Here is a 17,835-nt window from a genome sequence, read left to right on the forward strand (position 1 = left end):
TGAAACTCCCACCTTAGGTTTCAGACCTGGTCTTTTTCAGGAGCACGGGCTATATAAGGTTGAGTGGGTTAACCCGATGCATTGAAACCACACAGGTAATCAACAGTAAGCTTGTTGTGATTAAAAATGAAAAACAGTTCTCCCTAGATAATAACCAAATGCCATGGCGTAAGCAGGGCCAAGTGTAGTCTTTGTGCAGAGCCCTAGGTGAGAATTGAAATGGGGGGGTGGAATGGGAAAATGGGAAAATGAAACGCATTTTATTTTCCCATTTTTTTCCCTTCATTTTCCAGCCCCCCTCCCCCGCCCCCCCCGCCCCCCTCCCCCCACAAACAATTGGAGACCCCCCTCACGTGGATGGTGCCCTAGATGACTACCTGTGTTGCCTACGTCTACAGCCAGACCCGGGCGTAAGGTCACTTTTTTCAGCCGTTGGACACACGAAGACTGTCCTCAGCACGGTGTCATTCTCTAATGGAGGGCTTCTATATGAAACCACTGGCGTAATGCTGTCCAGAAGACATACGCCGCTGCAGTATTTCTGTGAACCCATAAATACCACCCCCCCCCCCCCCCCACCCCCGTGTAATCCGTCTGAGAATCGCGTCGAGCGGATCGAGGTGAACTCCGCGGGGTCAGGCTCCTCCTCCTCCCAACCAACAGCAAATCACAGGCTGTCTCACTTCGGCCCGTCCGCCATCGCTCAAACGCCGCGGACCGGCTTCCCGCGCAGCCGCGGAGCGCCGACGGTAAGCTGGAGAGATAATTCTCCGCGTCGCGTCCCCCGGCTGAGGGCGTGGGCCCAAAGGGGGGGGGGGGGGGGCGCCCCCTGCAGGAGCTCAGTGGGAGTTACAGCGAACGTCTAAATAAGAAACCCGTAAACACCCCGCCATAGCCAGAGAGCAAGGAGGAAGAGAGACGGAATCTTCACTCAGCTACCGCTGACGACCAATCATCATGGATCTACTAGCCTCACTTATCCTACCGCTAATGCTACTGTAGTACTAAATAAATGGTAAATGGACTGCATTTATATAGCCAAAGAGCTTTACAATTGATGCCTCTCATTTGCCAGAGCAGTTAGGGATTAGGTGTCTTGCTCAAGGACACTTCGACACGCCCAGGGCGGGGTTTGAACCAGCAACCCTCCGACTGCCAGACAATCGGTCTTACCTCCTGAGCTATGTCGCCCCTAGATAAATAAATAAAACCTTTTTCGAGTGCACATCGTTTGCGTGGGCATTTCTTCTACTGAGTTCCAATCCACAGCCTTGCACTTTGGAAAAAAAAAATCTAAGTGTTGTTTGTGCCAAACACATATTTAGATGTCAAATCTCAAAGCTCCTTTTTTTATACTTTGTTTGAGTCACCAATTTTCTCGAAAGGGCATCTTTTAAGAGCACAAGCTGCCATAATTTAAAAAAATGGCTTCTGCTGTAGACAGGTAGAATGTTCACCCCACACTGAGGCGAACAGTGACTAGCTACGCAAAAGGTGAGGCTCCGTCTGATTATGTATTCTGCACACTCAGGAGCACCATGTGACGTGGTGCCCCACCATTTCCCGCACTGCTAGGCCTGTTAAGATGTGCCGTTACTGTTCGGTACAGTTTGGCTCCTGTTCCCATCTCTCTCTCAGTTCACTATGCATGTAAACCCAACTTTAGAAGTCATTAGTCATTTTTTTTTCTTAAAAAAAAAAAACGAAAAAAAGCACCAGCAGTTTCCCCATGAATACCCCCAGCATTCCAAAGCTAGGACGACGACTCAACTAGTTCTACTTCGTTGAGTGGCAATTTGCTTTTAAAGACTTCAGCTTGACAGAGTGTAAATCCAACGCCACAACATTCGCGGCGATGTAAAGATGATGCTCCTGTGTGTTGTGAGGAGTTCATTGTGATTTTCGTGCATTTTAGTTAAGCTGCAGGAACTGCATTATGGGGGAAAAAAACGGCAGGGACAGTAGCAATAGAGTAACGTACAGTAAGAGAGGAAGGACATGTATATAGCATCAGCTAGCACTAATTCTGGGCCAGGTTCAATAATATTTATTATTGATCATATGACCCCCACGCCCCCGGCACCTCTCCACTTCCACCCCACCCCCGACGGAAGCCCTTTTGCACGGTTGTGGCAAAGTTGGAACGCAAAAACTGAACTAGCTGTTTTTGTGATCAATATTGCATGCCTTTAGGCTGAGCTTAACAAAGATTCATGAGTGCTTTACAGATGAAATCCTGGCAATTTTCAAATAGGAATATTTGTTTCCATCGACAGGTGTTTTTTTTCCTTTCTTTTTTTAAAAGTTAAAGTTTAATCTCTGATGCCATCCTGACATTTCCTTTGGCAGCCTGCAGATGATGATTATTCTTTAAAAAATCCATATACTACCACTTGCCATATGTCAGTTAGACAATCCTCAGCATTTACATCAAGGAAAACCCACAGGGTGTGTTACTATTACTCAGAGAATTCAAATTAACAAGATAAAAAAAAAAAAAAAAAAACAACTGTTATTATTCTGGGGCCTTATCAAATATGTCCAGGGCACCTTTTTTATTCAGTTTCCTGAGCACAAATCGTATGTGTTGAGAAATGGATTCATTAGCTTTGACTTCCTGTTTCATTTTCAACATTTGTCACCATAATGTGCCTCTTTGAGTCAGAAACCCATTTGTTAAGTGCTAATTAAAAGCAAGAATAATAATAAAAAAGCGACAAAGTAACATCATTGAGGAGATGGGAGGGCAAGAAGGATCAAAATTAAAAATGCATTTAAAAATGCTGTCAAAAGGTGAGGGATCGGATACTGTACTGGAGGCAGCGGGCTGGTGAATGGACGTTTCCGTGACAGGATTGTAATGGTGAGTGAGATGAAATTCATTTCATATATTTATCCCGCATGACCTATATGTGATATCACGCAGGATAAATGTATTGTAGATCTATCGGAGGCATTAGAAGTTATGAAGTTTTTTTTTTTTTGCTTTACAGTTTGAAATTTGTGGAAGCATAGCGTTTGCCCTTTGTGCTGGAGCGTACAGTTCCTCTCTGGACCCGCGTGCGAATGTGGAATTGCAATTTCACATCTTATATCAAAGTGACTCGGCCCTCTTTGCATGAATAAATGAAAAATGTCTGGGTGGAAAAGAGTCGGTTTGAAGTGTGAATGCTGCTTTTTTCTTTTTTGTGAAGGTGGTTCCTGGGGCTAGAATTAGGGTTTAGAGTTCAAATTAGGGTTAGGCTTAGGAAAACTGCAAGTGTTAGGGTTGAGGCTAGAGTATGGTTATGTTTATGAGCTTGAAAAGGTCATTCTTAAATTTTGGATGATCCAAATATTTTTACTATTGGGTGAGACAGAGGAACCCGATACAGTACATATCACTTTTTATTGAGATTTCAGAGATATTTAATCAATTTTAATAGAAAAATACAACATTCTCACCTTCTGTTTGCACCAAGGCTATTACATGACTTTTCATTCATGTGTTATAACATTCTTAAATTCATGAGATTTCTGAATAGTCCACCCATGCTATATACATCCATAATGCAGATTTTAAGAAAAATTCATGTTGCAGATAACCCAAGAGCTTTCTGACATTCATTTTGTGTTGTGTGTAGCTGTCGTTTGTGAGAAGATGTGAGCTGCATTTTGCGTAAAACTGGCCTTGCATTAATATCTTTACTTTGAACAGTGGACTAATTTTTGCACATTTTGTACCAGTGCGTGCATGACTCAATCCATAAATAAGATCTGGGTTGGTGTTAATCAATGTGGAATAATCATTAATAATACATGTTAAATATGTTTGTGCTATGAAGAGCAAGGGGTGTTTTAGGTTTGTTTTTTCGTAGAACTTGCCTTTTCAAATATAGTGTGGAAATGATTTTAAAATAAATGTTGCCAACGAGAACAATTTTAACATAAAACCCGTGCCTGCTTATACACTTTTTATTATAAAAGCAGAAAGGAGGAGGGAGGGGTGCAAGTTAAATTATTCAGTATGTATGCATAATTTTTTTTTTCCTGTAAACCTCCATTATTGTATCGGATTTAAATCTTAGCCAAAAATGCGGCTGACATGTGGCTGACAGTTGATAGGAGCCGGAAATTTATGCCGTCTTTTAGTCCCTTTACCTCGTTCTTCTAAAAGCAAATTCGTCCCGTGAGCTTCTAGGCTGCGGCCAAACTAACGGGTGAGTGATCACCTCATCCGAGCGGTTTTTTCCCATAATGCAACCTATAATTCCCGCCGAACGATGTCGATAGCGACCGCGAGCGTTATTATTTCAGCGTTATGAACGCACCGACCGAAAAAGCGGCCCATGAATTTGCAGCTGGCTGCAGCTGAACGGAATCCCACCGCTGGTCGAATGCGAAGTAGAGCCCAGGCTTTGTAGAAGAAAAAAAAAATGGATCAATGGTTGCAGAATTTGTAGAGTTTTCTTTTCTTTTTTTTTTTGCCTTATTATAATATCAGTCATGTTTCGCTCGGGAATGTACCGGACAGGACAGTTCACTGGAAGTAAAATACTTTTTTTTTACAATATATAAACCAAGAAAACATCATTGCAGTTGAGTCTTATTGCTAATTTTCAATGCAGCTATGTACAACATTATTTCTTATTGTTGTACAGGCTTTACACTGACTTATAACAGCACGTTATTAACATTTTTTTTCCCAGAATCCATTGAGATCTAATTGAATTTCATTTGCGAAGCCATTTGCGTGATTTTTTCCCGAGCAGATACGTTTTGAACGAAAGCAGATAAGTGTAAGTGCGTCAAAATAAATATAATTGCACATTAGATCTAAAGTATTGCAGTGTGTTGCGTGTCCCATCAGGGTGAATCCCCGTTGTTACCACGGCAACTGCAGGATCAGCTGACGTATGCGAAACCCCGTGTCTGTGGCCTAGCGGACTGAGGCAGGAGACCTCGGTTTTAAACTGAACATTTAACGTGTTTGAAATTCAGAGACACAGCTAATTCAAGGCTTGGCCCAAAAAAATAAATAAATAAATGTTCTCCTCCTTTTATGTAATGTTTAATCGGAAGCTACTTCCCGGAGAATGTGCATTAGAAAGAGAAGGTCAGGTTATTATTAATGATCAGACGCAAGGCCTGCTTCGTTGAATGTAAATATTCGATATTATGCAGTGGGAGTATGTGGAGGACTGCAGCACAGCGCTATGGAAGCGAAGGATTGGGGGGTAGGGGGTCTTCCAGCATCTAGACCCCCCCCCACCCATACCCCCCACCCTACCACCCTCCACCCCCCTCACCTTCTCCAAAAGGCCAGGGCTTGAGGGGGATCTGTGGAAGGGATGACCTCCGGGTTAAAAGGCTTGTCAACACAAAGTTGTCTCCAAAATAAAAAAAAAAGGGGGTGTGATTTGTCATCGGTCCACAAATTCCCCCCAGGCATGGAGAACACGGGCCGCCTGTATTTGAGCTGAACCATGGCAGTGAGGTGCAGACGCCGGCGACATCACAGAGCATAAAGGACAGAGCTTCAGAGAGACGGAGGAGGTATTTGTGCTGGGAGGGGCCACAGATTCTTTACACCCACCAGATATTCAACTGTGTTCCCTTAAAAAAAACCTTTAACGGAGTAAGATCACAAACGTGTGATTGGAATGTTCTTAACAGAACATTCTAATGCTGATGTAACAATCGCTGCTGGTAACCGGGAGCAACAGAGCTCTAGAACACTGACTTATGAGCTTTGAAAAAAAAAAGAAATAAAATAAATTCTAGAAAAGCTACTCTTCAAAGTGTTGACACAGAATGCTCCGCCCCCCCCCCAACCTCTGAAGCCGGAGTGTATCAATTTGAGGCATTCACGAATGAACGTGATCAGGCACCATAACCGTGGCAACGGATGTTCTCTAATGCGCGGCAGCCCGTGGAACTCCGGTTGCCTTGGCGAGCCTCCTGCAGCTGAAGAGGCAGAAGGACAGAAGGAATTCAGGGGCGGGAGAATCCGCTGACTCAGCAGAATCCGCGGTGGAGTGGGGGGATGGGGGGATGGGGGGATGGGGGGGGGGGGGGGGGGGTTTATGGTCGAGCGGGTTTACAGCAGAACACAGAACGGTGAACAGCAGGATCATTTTACTGTCTGCCACTTGTAGAGCTTTATGGAAAGGGCCTTTATGAATAACTCTTTATGAATAACTCTGTCTAAAAAAAATATAGTGAAATGGGAGATACAAACAATAAAACATGTGGGTCCCACTCCACACAAAAAATTTGCATTCCAAAAGGTTTTACGATGCATGAGAAATCCTAACATTGAAAAAAAAAAAAATACATCTGTATGAATTATTAGTAAACAGACACTGGCCATGAGAACACTTTTGGACATGTGGGTGTTCTATAAAGCCAATTACTGTAGAAAATAAACCATAGAGTAAAAAAAAAAATCTTAGAAGGGTGTTAGGCATGAGAAAATTACTAAAATACATTAGTACATTAATCTATATATTACACATGCAGCTCATAATGTATAGCCAAGCAAACAATGAGCTAGCCATATTTTTTTTGTTTTAGACTTCCAAGCTATTATTTTTGCAAAAATAAGATATTTGCAGTCGGTTCTTTTTAAAAAGAAATTAATTAATAAATTTGGCACCCAGCATGGTGCTGCACATCTGGGCCAGGTGACCCCCCCCCCCACCCCCCAAAATGCCTGACAAGGGGGTATAGAACTACCATTTACTAGCACCCAAAAAACACTTAAGCGAAGCCTATTGGTCCAGTCAGCTTAAGGCACATACCCTAGAAAACGAGGCTTTTTGAGTCTCTGGAAGTGATGTCACCCAAGATAGTCTAAGCCAGGGCCACTCAAATCTGGCCCTCAAGGTCAGTGGTACTGTAGGACTTCTCCTCTGCTTGATAGTCCCTCGTTCAATAATAATGCCACTGATTGGCCAGAGATTACACTGGCCTGGTGCATCAGGTTTAAATCAGTCCCTGATTAGAGGGGAGGAATGAACGCAAGCCGCACTGCTGGCCTCCAGGGTCAGATTTGAGCACACCTGCATAAGCACTGCTGTAAACCTACTGTGATTTACTACATCCTACATATTTTTATTTTTATTATGCACTGTAGCATATGCTCATAACAAGAAAAGGTGTACCAACTGGAAAAAAAAATAGGCCTCCATGGTCCAAAACCCAAACAAAACAATATTCAGTATGACATCACTTCTCAAGCAGAGCTTGAATGACAAAAGGTGTCACTCACTTGTCTTGAAAAAAAAAAAATAATAACAGTAAAATAAAAAAATTGGTGTTTTCTTTTTTCATTCACGGTCTGCTTGAGAAGTGAAGACGAACAGAACATAAGACCCTTATTACTAATTTATCAAGCGTTTATGACCGATATAATTCCCTCCTTTCACGCACAGGGGGGCCAGGAAATGAAGAAGAGAGATAGCAGAGAAGGAGAGAAGAAAGGAAGAAAGGCAAGTGGTGAAAAGGTAAGAACTCTAAACCTCCTCCAAAGAGCGACAAGCGGAAAGTCGCGTTCCCGAAAAGCGTGAATGCGGTTAAAATCAATAAAAAATAAATAGATAGAGGCCGATCGAGTGATTGCGAGAGTTCGACGGCGGCACCCTGACAGAAGTGGTCCCTCGTGATCGCGGCTGATGGCAAATGAGTTGCGGAAGAAGAAAAAAAAAAAGACCGAAAATAATCCCCGCGTGAAGCCAGGATGTTTGCAAAAGACTGCGCAATTAGAGCCCTACAATCAGCGCTTAATCGCGCTCTTACGCAGCAATAAGTGTCAACAAATTGGTCAGGTGTTCATTAAGGCGGCAGATTGGGGATGGATGGGGGGGTGGGGGGGGGGGCATCTGCTTTGATTGAATCGAACCCGACGTCGTTTGTTCGCTCGCACGCCGCGAGAACACCCCCGAGGAACGACCGCTCGAACCTCTGCCGTGGAACGCGTTCTAGAAAAAGGGTATAAATAACAATAACATTCCAAAAGGCCAACTCCTCAAAGGGTTAAGGCCCTGCGAATTAGGAGGCAAATTGCATAATTTCATTGACGCTGCAGAAGGAAGATAAACAATCGTGACACGCAATATCCAATGTTCAATTTGCTTTCTGGTCTTTTCGGCAATATCTGTTAATATCTTTGACTCAAAATTTCTTTAATTAAATTAAATCAAATTAAAATGACACATTTTATTCATAAACAGTTTGGTGAGTCATTTTGCCAGTTGAACTGAACCGTGTTTACCAATTATTCGTAAATGTTTAATGTTACAAAATATTTGTCTTTTTTATTCAAACAAGTGGGCTCTACTGATTAAAACAAACTTGCCTTAATTAGTATTATCAAGGCATTGGTAGCTTCTGTTGATAGTCTTTTCATGACATGTGGCAGCAGAAAGCACTATTATTATTATTATTATTATTATTATTATTATTATTATTATTATTATTATTATTATAGTCCTTCCCATTGAAAACACCTTCTCTTGACTCATAGAGTTACAACACAAAATAAATTTGTTCAATATTCACAATAAATCTTTTTTTATAAGCCTTTTTTCTTAGCCCGAGTTTAAAGACTGATCTTTTTTGTGCACAAAACAAAAATGTGTAGACCAACACCAGACTTGGACCAGATGACAACTATAAAATAACCTCTGTGGTTTTTAGCCAAGGGGAAAATTCAGCAGATTGTACACTCTGTGCGCCAGAAGGCCTTGGACGGTGGAGGATAGGGAAGATGTTCCGGATATTTACTGGTGTTCTTAACCTCCATTTTAACCCCTTTGGTGGTAACTTTCCAGTGAACAGTAAAAACCCCAATCACTTATATTCATTTCATTCATTAACCTTTCTTTGGAATGAAACAGGATGTCAGTGAGGATGATGGTGATTTGGTGCCAGATGCAGTTATTCATACTCCTTTGGCTTTGGATTCAAATTTTTGGAAGCAGCTGTTAGACTCTCAGATAAGGAGAACAGGAAATTGTGGGATACTGGAGGGACAATGGGCGGCACGGTGGTGCAGTGGGTAGCACTGTCACCTCACAGCAAGAAAGTTGTGGGTTTGAATCTCGGCTTGGGGCCTTTCTGTGTGGAGTTTGCATGTTCTCCCCGTGTCCACGTGGGTTTCCTCCGGGTACTCCGGTTTCCTCCCACAGCCCAAAGACATGCAGGTAGGCCGATTGGAGACCCTAAATTGCCCATAGGTATGAGTGTGTGAGTGAATGGTGTATGTGCCCTGTGATAGATTGGCAGCTTGTCCAGGGTGTATTCCTGCCTCCCGCCCAATGCATGCTGGGATAGGCTCCAGCACCCCCCCAGGATAAGCAGGTATAGACAATGAATGGATGGGATGTATGGAGGGACAATTTTCAGGGACACCCAGGTTGATGGAACAAATCTAACTTTGCAGGATCCGGGGGGTGGGTTGGATGGGTTTTAAAGAAACCATGGCTCCTCACCATTGCTTTTAGAACATCAGACAGTAAAATACTGGTGAGCAGAATTTAGTGGGCTGAGCGCATGAATCAACGATTCAGTACTAACAAAACAAAACAAAACTACCGAAACAAAAGACAGTAACAGACACAGGCTTGGATTGTCTTTAAATTTGGCCCAAACAGCAACAACAATATTTTTTGTGCTAGGTCAGAAGCGACATAGTAGATTTTACTCAGAGTGTATCATTTGATCCCCACTGGAATCAAAGGAACTCTGTTTGAGTTGAATTGACATTTAGGGTCCTATTTTTGTGAAAAATGCGGCACAGATGCACCTGGGCGTTAATGGAATCACTAAATTTCTCCTGTGCAAATGGAGTATTTATTTATTAATTTTTTTCTTGATAATGATAATTTTGTGGTCGGACTGCAGTAAACCCATTTGCATCAACAGTGAAGCGATGCATTAGGGGATGTACCGATGAAAACATTCAGTGCTAATTTCACATCATATTATTTGTTTTGCATTTTTAATCCTCCCATTCCACCTTTCATTTCTGTCTTATTGAGGTGCTTTTAGCAATGTGCTCGTGTCAACGTCTAACACACAGGGCTCAAAGCAATCGTGCAACACTGTCTGATGGATGTTTAGAGAGGCCATCTACGTGTAAAATGGCCTTTATGTAGACAAGCATTCATTCTGTCAGTCTATGTACTGTGTGCACACAGTGTGTGTCTGTGCGTGTGTGTGTGTGTGTGTGTGCGTGTGCATGTGTGTGTGTGTGTGTGTGTGTTTGTGTACACAGTATACAGAATGTTAAATGTTCTGTCCACTAACTCAGACCAATTTAAAGAATTTGGATCCTTTAATTGTAATTATTACATACATTACTGTTGCTTTATTTTTAAATGGGCTAGTCTCATTTTGCAGCCAAAGACCTTAGTTTAAATGAGTCAATTATCAATCCAGCTACAATCGGAATCTCAGCTGTTTTTAAACATCTCTTTTCAATGCCCTGCCATCTTTGGTTTTCTTTGCGAACAGTTGGATTATATTATTTCTTTATATCAGATGAAGTGCAGAGTTTATTCAAAGCATTCAGTCATAAGGTAGGCTAACATAATGTTATGTAACCAAATGTGCACACCATAAAAACATGGAAAGTCATTCATTTTGGTTTAATGCTTGCCTTATTGCACTGGAGCAGGATGTTGATAAGGCATAAATTGCATATACTACTTCTGCTTTCTTATGTGCTTGGTTGACTGGGATGGAAATGTTGGTTGTGAAGCATTGCAATGAAATTTAATTGAAGTGTAGAAAATGTATTATGTCTCTTAAATACCCAGGTAAACTCAAAAAGTAGTGCAGCAACTAGTTTATCAATAAGTTCGAGTAAAATTTATAATCAAAGACAATAAAAAATACAAACAATAAATCCGTACCTTAGGCTTAAATCAACTAGGAAAATATGCAAACTGAACAATTATCACCCCCAACACCTTGTCCTCGAGTTTGCAGGCCGCCTGGACAACATCCTTTACCTGTGGAGGCCATTTTGGAATTCCATAACTGCACATTTTTTCCAGAGAAGTGGGTTATATCAGATATGATGAAACCGCCCAGTTTGCTTATGACCTTGATATACAGATATTAAAGGAAAAGAAAACGCAGCCAATCTGATTGGCCAGCCTAAATTCCATCACACACCGGTAATTCATTCCTCTTAAATGTATTTCTTTAGCTGCTGCGCTACAGTCTCTGTAGCTAATTACAAGAACTGAGTTGGACACGCCTTCATTTACGGTTGCTATCGGTTACCACTGGAGTCTGAAAGGGGAAATGTTGACAGTGAAAACTGAGCCTTCTGCACGTCAGTGTGTCTAAACGAGGATTTTAGCCATTTTCCCTCACAAACATTTTCAGCAATTTCAGCAATCAACTTACCAAACTGAAGAAAAAATAAATAAAAAACCAGAAACACTTGTATTTGCAAGTCAAAATCACAGATAAAGTTTGTATCAAATCCTGGTAAGCACAGCACTCCAGCCCCCCCCACCCCCCCAAAAAAATAAATAAAATGTAATCAGTGCACTGATTACTTTGTGCCATCATGAATATTGTGCCAGGCTTGAACACAAAGAACACTAAAGGCTTGACGCCCCTCACGATGTGCTTTCGCTCGAACGCGTACCCCATTAAAAGTCACGAAAGCTCGAGAAACAAAGTTTTTGTTCTGTTTGTACTGCCTCCTCCCCCCCCCCCATTATCCTCTTGCTCATGATCAAAGGGCGTCGTCTGTTCCCTCGTAGCGAGGCAGCGGGCCAGAAGAGACGGGACAAAGGTGGCGGGACAGACAGAACTGGGGGGGGGGGGGGGAGGGATCCGTGCTTCGAGCTGCTCTACTGTTTTTTAATCGAGACGCCAGAAAACACGTCAAGGACTCTTATTAATTTATTAGCGCATTACAATTCCCCCCCATCCCCCACACCACCCAAACGTCAAGCAGGGACCTGTGTGTTACTACTTGAATACGTGTGAATATGACACAGCAGTAACATCCACTTTTTTTTGCTATCATTTAAAAAGCATAAGAGAGACAATGGAGGAGTCCCTAGCAAATATGGAGCATCGCGTAGTTCTGGCAGGCCACGAGAGTCAAGCGCTCCGGCTGAATCAGCTGATGGCTCAGCTGAGTGATGTTCGCCTATCACAATACATTCACTAACAGGGCGGTCTACTTAAACAGCCTCCCTCTACTCATTCGGCTGCTCCTCCTGCATGCAAGATGCTGCACGTTGCTTTGTAAATACCCTCCACCACCCCAGCTCCATCCCCATGCGTCAAGAATTTGCATTTCTCCATTCCTATGTGTTAAGAATTTGTATTGCTCCATTCCTATGTGTTAAGAATTTGTATTGCTCCATCCCTATGTGTTAAGAAATTGCATTGCTCCACCCCTATGTGTTAAGAAATTGCATTGCTCCATCCCTCTGTGTTAAGAACTTGCTTTGCTGCTGGATCTGTTCTGTGTGTACCCCTCTAGGGGGGTTTGGCTGCTGGCCTCCCGGCCTTATCCACGCGGGCTGTGTGGTTGGCGGGAGAGCTCCAGAACAGAGCCATATCGCCAAACATAACTGTATTGCCTTTATTGTCAATAAAGATCTACTTTGATGACAGTGGTCCTGACAGAAAAACACGTAGCGTCTGAATCTCAATACATGGTGATTATTAAAGGGTGTCCAATGGCCAGACTTATCTAGAGGGGAAGGGGATATTGCAAACAAAAGAAACCAACTGAACACAAACCACATGCGCTTTGTGAAATACGAACGCAACGCAGAATGGTTTCGTTTAAGATTGGAATAACAAGGAGGTAATCTCTTCATCTCTCCCTCGTTCTCTCTCTGTATCTCCCTCTTCGTCTTGCTCTCTCTCTCTTTCTCTCTCTCACACGTGCACACGCACACAGTGATGACATAAATATAACTATAAAGATGAAGTCCAGAAATAAGAATTCTAACTTGGACTGTAATTCATCAGTGAATTTATGGAAATTGTATGAACCGCAAGTGGATAACTGGGTTGTAAAAGTGGAAATGTTTTATTCAAAGGCCTGCAAGGTATCAGCATATTCGCAAAGACAAATTTTATGGTCATACATACATATATACCGCTGATTGTAAACTGACATATAGTGGGGGGGGGGGGGGGGGGGGGGAGTGGTGGTGGTGGGAAGGGGGCGAGGGGGGCGGGGAGTCCTCGAATTCAGATCCAGAATAAAATAGTATTACAAATCATTTGTATTTAGCTTTTCCAAGCATACCCATACCCTCCTGTCTAGTGTGCATCCTCTCAAAGAAGATCTACAAGGACACAAAATGAGTTTTTAGAAAGGAAATCCCCACATCGGGGATGACGTGATCAGATCAAAAATGACAGGCTAAACATATTTTCCCCTGTGAATGAATTGCAGAGCGTAACTCAGAAACTTAGGTATTGGGTTTGAAAACCTTATTAAAAAGCCCACAGATATGGGCCTGAATTGGATTAGATTAGGCTAAGTAAAGAGGAACTGAAGGAAAAGTCAATATAGACACGGAGGTAAACAAAACAAATACAATGTGACAGAAGAAAGCCAAGGTAGTGTGAAAAAATGAACAGGTAGCAATTAATATACAACAAGAAGCAATAGAAATTACAGAAATTACTGTATGTATTAACCCTTTAAGATCACAAATATGTGATTAGAATGTTCTTAACTGAACATTCTGATGATGATGTAACGATCACTACTGGTAACGGAAAGCAACGGAGTTCTAGAACACGCACTTAGATTTTGAAAAAAAAAAAACATTCCACAAAACCTACAAAAATGGGTTAAGAGATTAGAATAACAAACTAATGTACACAGTGCAGTCCATAAGTATTTGGTCAGTGACACATTTTTTTTTGTTTGTTTTGTTTTGTTTTGGCATTGTACTCCAGCACTTTGGATTTGAAATGAAATAAGATGAGGTTAAAGTACATACTGTCAGCTTTAATTTGAGGGTATTTATGTCCATATTTGGTGATAAGTGTAGGAATTACAGCCCTTTTTACTCATAGTTCACCCATTTCATGTATCTAGGGGTTGCACTTTTTTCAATTCTCTATAATAATAATAATAATAATACTAATATCTGTATATGTTTGTTTTTGTTTCAGAATGGACTGAGGAATACATACAGTACCGACCTTGTTCCAAGCAGATTAAAGCAGATTTTTAATGCAGTGAAACACAAGCGGGCTGTGAGCAGATTTTAATGCAGTGAAACACAAGCGGGCTGTGAGCAGATTTTAATGCAGTGAAACACAAGCGGGCTGTGAGCAGATTTTAATGCAGTGAAACACAAGCGGGCTGTGACATGGCGTCTGACGTTCAGAGACACTTCAGAGAGCTGTAAACACGGGAGCCTCAGCCACCGCCATCGCGGCTTCTGCAGCTTTGCGTGAGACGTGAGCGGCTGCCAGCCTGACGGGCGGGGAGGAATACATTTACCTTCCCTCACGAGCGCAAGGGCACACGCTAGCTGGGCGGTTTGTTTTTTTCTTTTTTTTTTCTTTTCTACTTCCTGGAGGTCAGCGGCGTCCCATCAGCCCTGCTAATTCCCTTCGTGCGGCGGCGCACAGCGCTGTAGGTGTGCGGAGGAGGAGGCGGCGGCGTTCAGCAGTCTCGGCCCGCGTTTTTAGAGGGGCGGGACCGTCGTACCGCGCACGGCGGCGGGTAAACGAGAGGAACGGAGTTCCGCGAGAGGAGGGGGGGGAGAGAGAGAGAGAGAGAGAGAGAGAGAGAGAGAGGGGGAGAGAGGGGGAGAGAGGGGGAGAGAGGGGGAGCCGCCGCGCCTCCCGGTTCTTAATCTCCGCCGGCGTGAATAACGCCCACAAGCCTGTCACTGAAAGGCGTTCACTAATCTGCATCCCTCCTCCCCCCTCACCCCCCCCCCCCCCTCTCTCTCTCCACCCTCCTCCACCTCAATCTCCCGCTTTTATCAGCCAGGGGACGGAACGGAAGCTTCTGGAACGCCGGAGTCCTCCGAAGCGCTGCATCGACCGGCCGTCCTCCAACCTGACCTTCAGGCTGTCCTAGACAACGCACCGCGAAAGCTAAGACGTCTTAGCGCGCAAGAAACCCGACGGTTTTTTTCTTCACCTCCTTTTGGCTCTGCCACCGCGCCGCGGCGCATTCCGACACCACGTTGCCCCGGCAACAGGTGTCGGCACAAACTAAGCATCACCACACTGTAAGCTTCGGGAGAGTTTTAATAAACGCTTAAACAACAACATAAATGATACCCGTCATTTCCACACTCCAGTTGCATCTTTTCGCGGTAGTCGCGGCTACAGGCCTTCCCCCCCGCCGTCCCACCGCCCGCCAAAAAAAAAGGGGGCCCACGCCGACTCTCGCGGCTTCATGACCTCACCGCCGCGACCATGGGCCCAGATACCGCCATCAGTTACCCCCCCCCCCGCGTCCCGGCCTGTGACAGGAGCGTTCATCTTCACGGCCCCCCGTTTACGGCATTAGAGCGCTCTTCTGGCTTTTCATTTCCTCCAACCCGCCGCCAGGTTTTTAAAACGCTCCCTTGCGAGGTCCCGGGGCGCCCGGGAGAGAGGAGACGCTACTATTAAGTTTGATATATTTAACCGCGCAGACACACACACACGCACGCACGCACGCAAACGCACACACACTCAGATAGACACATACACACACACACACACGCACACACACACACTCAGTCACACACACACACACGCGCACACATGCACACACGCACACACACACGCACACACACACACACACACATGCACACACGCGCACACACACGCACACACACACACACACACACTCACTCACACACACACACGTGCACACATGCACACACGCGCACACACACACACACACACACGCACACACACACACACACACACACACACACACACACACACACACACACACGCACACACACACACACACACACACACACACTCACACACACACACACACACACAAACACACAGACACACACACACACACATGTACACACAGACACACACACACACACACATGCACACACGCGCACACACACGCACACACACACACACACACACGCACACACACACACACACACACACACACACACACACACACACACACACACACACACACACACGCACACACACACGCACACACACACACACACACACACACACACGCACACACACACACACACACACACACACACACACACGCACGCACACACACCTCGGCGGTTTAAAAATGGATGAAAGGGAGCTCTTTTATTTTTTTTGCGCTTCTGCAGATTCAAAGTCCGGTAACGGTAATCCTCCCGGTAACGGACGCCACCGGATCGTCGTGTTCCCTCTCGTCCTCTCTCTCTCTCTCTCCCCAGCCGGCGGGGAAGGCTGTGGTTTTTTTCTCGCGGCCTGGCCCCGTCGAGAGGACGGGGTGACCCTTTGTTTTGATGAGGTCATAGCGCTCACCAGCAACCCCAAAACTTAAGACTGTAAGACACCTCAGCTTCAAAAGGCTTGCTTTGTGGAGTTACCCCAGAGCCCCTGTAGAATCCCCGTGTCTCGAACCATCCATTAGTCGAGCCCTTTACCTCTCCTTAATCCACTCTAGGCCTCGTCTGTCTGCTCTACAACCCCTGCATAACACCTCTCTGTTTAAGAATTGTTTCGCGTTGTTTTAAAATGGCCGACGGAAAGTCAGACTCAAACTCACAGTTTCAAATTAACATTTGAACGTTCAGGACGGTTTCCATATTGAACCGTGTAAAAAAAACCCAAATGGCGAGGCAGAGCACGCCATTAATTAAAAGTGATGATGTGTGTTAAAGATGATGGTATTTTTAGAGAGATAGCTCACTTGCGGAAAGGTCAGCGGCGAAGTCGAACGGAGCAAACTGTACCAGCCGGTGTGCTAGCTCAGGTTCTCAGAACTTCATAATCAATCCTGTTTGCAAAGTGCAGCTTCGCAGACTTAATCTGTGGACTTTTTTTCTGTAGTTTTTATTTTATTTTATTTAAAAAATCATCCTCCCTTTCTTCTTCCCAAGTTATTGGACATTCATGTGGGAAATAACCCAATTAAAATCCTAGCTATTTTTGTGTTTCCATATGTTCGTTTTTCCATTCACAGACACTTTTTTTTTACATTTAGGTGATGATTTCAAGTTCCCAACAGTCACTTGAATGTTTACCCTTTTCTTTTGTCTTTAAATAAGCTCGCGATTCACTAATCTGTTGTTTACGTCATCCCACACGTACACCTACTTTTTCACACTTCGTTGTCAGCTGGTTTCGCTTCCCGGGAGATGAGCAAAGATAAGTAAGCTCCTGTTTGGACTGTATGTTCTCCTAAACGCAATGTTTGTTTTAATCATCACCAGTCCTTCCTGGAACATTTACCAGCTGTAATAAAAGAAAAACAAAAGTGTCTCAAAAACACAGAGACCTTTAAAAGCAAACAAAAACTTGTGAATTCTAAGTATATACTAAGAAAATGTCTTCTTTTGCATCTACCACCAGCCCCCCCTGTCCCCCCACCTCCTCGTCCCCCCCACCCCCCCCCCCCCCTTCTCAAATGGACCATGTTATACTACCAGCCACAGCATGCTACACAGTCGGGGTAAATGCAACCCAGCTGGCTATGGATTTTCTGATCCTAAATACCTCTCCAGATTGCCCATTCCATCCATCCGTCCGTCCGTTCAGTGTTCTGGAACCTTCCCTTTGGAGCAGCCTTCACATTTACATTTTAGGAATTTAGGTCTCTTTCTCTCTCTCGTCTGAATCGAGTCAAACAGCTTTTTA

The sequence above is a fragment of the Anguilla anguilla genome, chromosome 14 (assembly GCF_013347855.1).
Source record: "Anguilla anguilla isolate fAngAng1 chromosome 14, fAngAng1.pri, whole genome shotgun sequence".
Taxonomy (NCBI): domain Eukaryota; kingdom Metazoa; phylum Chordata; class Actinopteri; order Anguilliformes; family Anguillidae; genus Anguilla; species Anguilla anguilla.